This window comes from Microcaecilia unicolor, chromosome 5, assembly GCF_901765095.1.
Source record: "Microcaecilia unicolor chromosome 5, aMicUni1.1, whole genome shotgun sequence".
Taxonomy (NCBI): Eukaryota; Metazoa; Chordata; class Amphibia; order Gymnophiona; family Siphonopidae; genus Microcaecilia; species Microcaecilia unicolor.
Window position 1 is genome coordinate 191,893,377 of NC_044035.1, and position 8,138 is coordinate 191,901,514.

Genomic DNA, 8,138 nt, shown 5'->3' on the forward strand with positions numbered 1-8,138 from the left:
TTGGGGTCCCTCAAGGATCTGTCCTTGGACCGCTTCTTTTCTCGATATACACCTCTTCCCTGGGCTCCTTGATCTCATCACATGGATTCCAGTACCATCTCTATGCTGATGACACCCAGCTTTACCTCTCCACTCCCGACATCACAGTCGAAACCCAGGCCAAAGTTTCGGCCTGCCTCTCCGACATCGCTGCCTGGATGTCCAACCAGCATCTGAAACTGAACATGGCTAAGACTGAGCTCCTTGTCTTCCCACCCAAACCCTCTTCTCCTCTTCCCCCACTCTCCGTCTCTGTTGACAATGCCCTCATCCTCCCCGTCTCCTCAGCCCGCAATCTCGGAGTCATTTTCGACTCCTCCCTCTCCTTCTCTGCCCATATCCAGCAGACAGCTAAGACCTGTCGCTTCTTCCTCTATAATATTAGCAAAATTCGCCCATTCCTTTCTGAACAGACCACCCGAACTCTCGTCCACTCACTCGTTACCTCTCGTCTTGACTATTGCAACCTCCTCCTCGCTGGCCTCCCGCTTAGCCACCTATCCCCCCTTCAATCTGTCCAAAACTCCGCCGCACATCTTATCTACCGCGTGAACCGATACTCTCATATCACCCCTCTCCTCAAGTCGCTTCACTGGCTCCCGATCCACTACCGTATACAATTCAAGCTTCTCCTATTGACCTTCAAGTGCACTCAATCTGCAGCCCCCCATTACCTCTCTACCCTCCTCTCCCCATATGTTCCCACCCGTAACCTCCGCTCTCAGGACAAATCACTCCTATCTGTACCCTTCTCCACCACCTCTAACTCCAGACTCCGCCCCTTCTGCCTCGCCTCATCTTATGCCTGGAACAGACTTCCTGAGCCCATACGACGTGCGCCCTCCCTGCCCATCTTCAAGTCCTTACTCAAGGCCCATCTCTTCTCTCTTGCTTTTGGCGCCTAACCACCTTCCCCATTCCCGATACATACACTGACTACATAGCTTATTACCTTTAGATTGTAAGCTCTCTTGAGCAGGGACTGTCCTTCCCCTTGTCTAAACTTGTACAGCGCTGCGTAACCCTGGCAGCGCTATAGAAATGCTAAGTAGTAGTAGTAGTAATAATCCCATTTGAGTTTAGTTTTTTTCCCTGCCCAACAAAATCGGGCTAGCCTCTGAAGTGCTTTCAAGTCTTTTTTCCAAAGTCGTATGGGTAACGCTTGTAATGTATACAGCCACTTCGGGAACACCAGCATGCGATATAGATGTAGGCTTTGTTCGGCTCTTCCTTATCCCATATAACTGGCAGAGGTTCTGGATCACCTCCAATTCGAAAGCCCGGCCCTGGTCTGAGTGTAGTCGTTTTGGGGCACCATAGTGCACTATCCAGTGTTCAACTAGGGCTCTGGCAGCAGTTAATGCAGTCTGGTCTCTAGTAGGGACTGCCACAGTATACCAGGTGAACATGTCAGTTATAACCAGAACAGTTTCAATCCCGCTATCTTCTGGTTCCAGAACTGTGAAATCTAGTGCAAGGACTTCCAATGGGTATGAAGTCTTGAAACAATTTAGAGGAACTTTCTCTCTGGGTGCCACAGCTCTTGCCAAGAGACAGCGTTTACAGTCTCGTCCCCACTTTCGGACATCATCATGAATCCGCAACCAATAGTATTTTCTTTGGATGGCTCTTGTCACTGCCTCCTCAGCTCTGTGTCCCATTTCATCATGGTAGGTGGACAAGATTTCTGCTTTTAAACACTCTGGGACTACTAACTGATCAATTTGCTCTTGGTCTCTGGGGTTCTTAATCACTCTGTATAAGAGGCCATCTTTCAACTTCAGTCTCTCGCATTTTCCAAAGTTTTTTGCTGTCTTCGGACCAAGTCTCAAAATCTTCTGTCCTGGCACTCAAGAGAGCTTCGATTATGGGGTTTAAGGTGCGATCGGTTCTCTGTAGCTCTCTCACAGTGAGGTCAGACAGGTAAAACACTTCAGACTCTGGTTCTCTCACAGGAGGGTTATTGGCTCCAGCACGGATGTTTTGGCTTTGGGCCTGGAACCGCTGCTGAATCTCGTTGGCCTCCACTATCCAGGACTCAGTACCACCATCTCCCCCAGCCTCTGATTCGTGTAATCTGGACAGTATGTCAGCATTGGTATTCTGTCTTCCAGGCTTGTATTGCACCTCAAAGTTGAAGTCAGCCAACTGGGCTAGACAACGTTGGATTACTGCTGACACCTTCGCTGTATCTAAGTATCTCAGGGGATTGTGGTCTGTCTTCACAATGAACTTTTTGTATACCAGGTAGTCGCGAAACTTCTCGGTGATCGCCCATTTCAGAGCAAGGAGCTCCAATTTAAAAGGACTGTAGTTTTTGTCATTTCTCTCGCTTTTGTGTAGGCCCCGGCTGGCATAGGCAATTACTCGTTCCACACCATCTTGTTCTTGGCTAAGTACTGCTCCTAACCCACTCCGGCTGGCGCCAGTAGTCAGTATGAATGGTCTACTGAAATCGGGATATACCAGGACTGGTTGCGACATCAACTTCTCTCTTAACACATCAGGATCAGACTGCCTCCTGCTATCCCATTGGTCCAAATTTGTGCCCTTTAGCAGATCCTGGCTCCTATTGGCTGACTCTCACACTGTCTCTCCCCTAGCCCTCAGCTCACTCTGGGCTTGCAGACAGCCAATCGGGAGGCTTGTAACAGTTTTCCCTGTCCCTCCTACACAGATTCAAACTCGTGAAACTTTAAAAACACACATCTAGCAGCCATGGACATCTGAGTTCTTTGTAAAACAGTGCTGGAGCATTTTAAACACTCTAAACATTTTAACTAAAAGGTGTCAGTGCTATGCTGCCCTGAGACCTCTGTACCTCCCTGTCCTCTGCAGGATGCCCCCCCTCCCAGGAAAAAAGGTGGGGGAAGACAAGGTAAAGGCTTCTTTTTTTTTCTATATTTACATTAAGCTAATTTCAGGTTAGGCCTTGAACAGCACAATGTCATGCTGACAAAGGTGAAGAACTTTTGTGCACATAAGAGGAGCGGGACTTTGGTGTGATCGTATGTAATGATCTTAAGGTGGCCAAACAGGTTTAAAAGGCAAAGGCAAAAGCTAGAAGAATGCTTGGGTGCATAGGGAGGGAATGACCAGTAGGAAAAAGGAGGTGATAATGCCCATGTGTAAGACTCTGGTGAGACCCCATTTAGAATATTGTGTACAATTCTAGAGACCACACCTTCAAAAAGATATAAACAGGATGGAGTTGGTTCAGAGGACGGCTACTAAAATGGTCAGTGGTTTTCATCATAAAGTGTATGAGTTCAGACTTCAAGATCTCAATATGTATACTGTGGAAGAAATGGGGGATAAGAGAGATATGATAGAGGCATTTAAATACATACACGGCATAAATGCACAGGAGGTGAGTCTCTTTCAATTGAAAGGAAACTCTGAATTGAGGGGGCATAGGATGAAGGTGACGTAACCTGAGAAAATTCATCACACAAAGGGTGGTGAATTTGCTTGTCCACCTTTGGTTTACTTTTCCAGTGGAAGTGGTGAAGACAATAACAGTATCTGAATTCAAGAGAGCTTGGGTCAAGTATATAGGATCTCTAAGGGAGTGATAGGGAGAGTAGATGGCATGGATGGGCAGACTGAATAGGCCACATGGTCTTTATCTGTCTACATTTTCTGTGTTTCTATCTACAAATTGACATGTATTTTTGATTAATGTGCACTAAGTTCTAACATATTATAAAAATTTATTTCAGTGAATGTAACATAATAAATGACGGCAGATAACGACCTGTACAGTCCATCAACAAACTGTAAAAAAGGTCTGAAAATAGTTGAAAACGTCTTAAAATTACCGTATTTTTCGGACTATAAGACGCACTTTTTTCCCCAAAAATTTGGGAGGAAAATGGGGGGTGCATCTTATAGTCCGAAGGTAGCGAGTTTTGGATTGCCCTCCCCTACTTACGTGACGCGATGTTCCCTGGTGGTCTAGTGACGTCGGGGCAGGAAAGAGCCCCCTCTTTCCTGCCCAGTGGGCTGCTCTCCGTGCTCCTTACTGCTTCCTGACGGTCTCGGCGAGATTCAAAATGGCCGCCGAGATTCTCGCCGAGACCGTCAGGAAGCAGTCAGGAGCATGGAGAGCAGCGCGCTGGGCAGGAAAGAGGGGGCTCGTTCCTGCCCCGACGTCACTAGACCACCAGGGAACATCGTGTCACGTAAGTAGGGGAGGGCGATCCAAAACTCGGACAAGACGCACCGGAGCACCTAGGTTTTAGAGGAGGGAAAAAGGAAAATGTTTTTTTTCCTATTTCCCTCCTCTAAAACCTAGGTGCGTCTTATGGTCCGGTGCGTCTTATAGTCCGAAAAATACGGTACTCAAAAATGAACCAGAAATTTTTTTCTCCATGTACATCCTTAGTACACACTCCATCAGCTCAACATTTAGCCATGATAGTTAGCCTTTGATTTAAAACACCAGCCACTGTGGGTTTTTTATACCTGTATATTTAGCGCCAGTATTTCAATACCAGCCAGTGTTGAATATTCAGATATAGCAGTGAGTGTTGCCACTATCTGGTTAGTGGCAATATTCAATCTGATAACCAGTTAGCTAGCCAGTTAAAGTTAGGACAGCTTTTTTCCTGTCCTAACTTTATCTGGTTAATTTTATCTGAATATCTCCACAAACTGGATAACCTTCAGCACTGCCCATGCTCCACCCCCAGATCACCCTGGCATTATCTGGATAGTGCCGGCAGTTTGTATTGATATTCAACTGCATTATCCAGATAGTGCCACTGAATATCATGGTACAGTACTACTGTTTTCTTTGTATGACATGAGCTAATATCTTTTTTTCCCTTTTTAAGGATATTAAAAGATTAAAAAGAAGATCTGCAAAAGAACTATATACTATGTCTTTTTCTGTAGACTTTTTGAAAGCCTTACCAACTCGGAGGACTCCAGACAGAAAACTGTGTGACAGCTCTAAAGACAAGAACTCTAGCCCAGCCAAGAACTCAAGCTCAGCTGAAGCCACAGAGGAAGAAACTGCCTACCTCCTCTCCTTTTCATAATTCATTACCAGTTCCTTTGATCCCATTCCACCCAGCTCCTCAATTCTATTTTCCCTGCAGTCATCCCTTATATCTGTCACATGCTCAATCAGCTGTTCCTGCTGCTTTCAAACATGTTATGAGCACACCTCTCTTCAAAAAAGCCTTCACTGGACCATGCCATGGTCCCAACTCCCTCCTCTCTTTCACTTGGAAACTGTTTTGAACCTGCCAGTCACCTCCGCTTTCTTCACAGAGCAAGCCATTCTCAGTCTACCTCGATCTGTTTTTTTTTTTTTTTGCCCTCTGTATTCCACAAACAACCCTTGCAAAGGCTCATATAACATATTTATAGGTAAAACCAAAGGCCTATATATTATCCTTATCGTTCTTGACCTATCTGTTTCTGACACTGTTACCTGCTCTTTAATACTCCTTTCCTTGGAATTTCAAGACTCTAGGTTTTGATTGTCCACTTGTCTCTCCCATCCCACTTTTAATGTCTCCTCTGGTGGATTCTCCTCTACTATATTGTATATCTTGGTTGTTAAATCTAATCTTAAAAAATTTCAAACTATTTAGAATACAGCTAACTCATTTTTCATGCCCACAAATTTGACCATGTTTCCCCTTTGTTTCAAAAGCTGCATTGGTTACCTATTGAACAACACATTAAATATAAACTCCTCACTCTGCTTTTAGGCATGGATCCCCTGATTATTTCGCATCTTTGACAGCACTTTACTCTCTGGCTAGATGTCTTTGTTCTTTGAACGATCACCGCCTTTCTATGTGTTCTGAATCCTCTTTTTAAGAATTTTAAAGTAGCCTTAAAAACCTGGTTATTCAACGAAGCTTTTCACTTGAATACCTAGTTATCGAAGACGCTTACAGTTGGTTCATCACCTGCTCCTTCCCCTTACTACTACTTTGTCCTGCACTCCATTCTAGTTATTCCCTCCCTCCTCCCCTCCCCCAATTATTTGGTTTCCCTTAGACCCTTGTCTCTTTGTTTGAGTGCTTAGTTTCTTTTGTATCAAGTCGTTGTAGTTCCTTTCCTCTTTTAAAGTTTATATTTTTTGGATTTGTAAACTGCCCAGATCTGCCAGTCAGCTAGAGCGGTATAGAAAGTTTTAATAAACATAAACATACTGTTCCTCTAATTGGCATTCTTCAGGAGTCTGTCCTGGCTCCTCTTCTTTATCCATATTCACTCTTGGTGCTCCAGTTTCCTTCAATGGCCAGATCAGGAATTTCATCAGAAATCCATTTCCAAATTTCAGGTTGCTTGTCTGATGTTGATGCCTGAATTTTCCACCTCAAATGCTGAAGCATGGCCAAGACCTGCTTTCTCTATTCCTATGGACAACTGTTATCTTCACACATCTACTCCACTCTCTCCTCCTGTGTATACATCCATAACACTGTTAAAACATGTTTCTTTTTCTATAACATCACTAAAACCTATGTTTTCCTTTCTGAACACACCATCAAAACCCTTATCTACCCTCTTTCACAATGAATCATCTTTTTTCAATTTATCCAAAATTCAGCTGCACAACTTCTCTTTCAGCATTGCTATACACATACAACTCATTTTCTCAAGTCACTACATTGGCTCCCTACTCAGCTCCTTACTACCTCTCCTCCACTTCCTTGTCAACTTCCTTCATTGGGCAAGAAGTGGCAGTCTGTGGGAAATGCAAAGGGATATGGGGCATGCACAGAGATTTATTGCAGGAAAGAATGAGCTGTTTTTCTCCAGAGAGTGAGCGGATGGAGTTCGCTGTGTGACTTTCCTCAACCAACCAACCCAGGCCTCCTTCTCCTCTTTTCCTGATATCACCAAGGAGGAAACCGCCTACCTTCTTTCCTCCTCGAAATGCACCACCTGTTCCTCTGATCCCATCCCCACCAACTTACTAAATACCATCTCTCCTACTGTCACCCCCCCCCCCCCCATCTGTCATATCCTCAACCTTTCTCTCTCTCCACTGCAACTGTCCCTGACACCTTCAAGCATGCTGTAGTCACACCACTCCTCAAAAAACCATCACTAGACCCTATCTGTCCTTCCAACTACCGCCCCATCTCCCTCCTACCCTTCCTTTCCAAGATACTTGAACGCGCCATTCACAGCCGCTGCCTTGATTTTCTCTCCTCTCATGCCATCCTCGATCCGCTGCAATCCGGTTTTCGCCCTCTACACTCGACAGAAATGGCACTCACTAAAGTCTGTAATGACCTGTTCATTGCAAAATCCAAAGGTCACTACTCCATCCTCATCCTCCTCAACCTATCTGCCGCTTTTGACACTGTCAATCATAATCTACTCCTTGCCGCACTATCCTCATTTGGATTCCAGGGCTCTGTCCTCTCCTGCTTCTCCTCTTATCTCTCCCACCGTACCTTCAGAGTACATTCTCATGGATCTTCCCCTACCCCCATCCTGCTCTCTGTTGATGTTCCTCAGGGATCTGCCCTTGGACCCCTTCTTTTCTCAATCTACACCTCTTCCCTGGGCTCGCTGATCTCATCTCATGGTTTTCAATATCATCTTTATGCTGATGACACCCAGCTTTATCTCTCCACACCTGACATCACTGCGGAAACCCAGGCCAAAGTATCGGCCTGCTTATCCGACATTGCTGCCTGGATGTCCAACTGCCACCTGAAACTGAACATGGCCAAGACCGAACTCATTGTCTTTCCACCCAAACCCACTTCTCCTCTCCTTCCACTCTCTATTTCAGTCGATAACACCCTCATCCTCCCCGTCTCATCTGCCTGCAACCTCGGAGTCATCTTCGACTCCTCCCTCTCCTTCTCTGCGCATATCCAGCAGACAGCCAAGACCTGTCCCTTCTTTCTCTATAACATCAGCAAAATTCGCCCTTTCCTCTCTGAGCACACCACCTGTACTCTCATCCACTCTCTCATTACCTCTCGCCTTGACTACTGCAACCTACTCCTCACTGGCCTCCCATTTAACCATCTATCCCCCCTTCAATCCATTCAGAACTCTGCTGCGTGTCTTATCTTCCGCCTAGACCGATATGCTCATATCACCCCTCT

General features: G+C 45.5%; 1 protein-coding gene across 2 annotated transcripts in view; it reads left to right on the top strand.

The window, feature by feature from the left end:
- The window catches only part of CD200 (CD200 molecule), a 376,933-nt gene extending 370,014 nt beyond the window's left edge, over positions 1-6,919 (top strand). The window contains exon 6 of one of the 2 annotated variants that reach the window (XM_030203676.1): positions 4,878-6,919. The gene's annotated coding sequence lies outside the window, so the exon portion shown is untranslated. The remainder of the gene's footprint in view (positions 1-4,877) is intronic. The other variant, XM_030203677.1, reaches the window with a different exon arrangement.
- Positions 6,920-8,138: the final 1,219 nt, after the last annotated feature.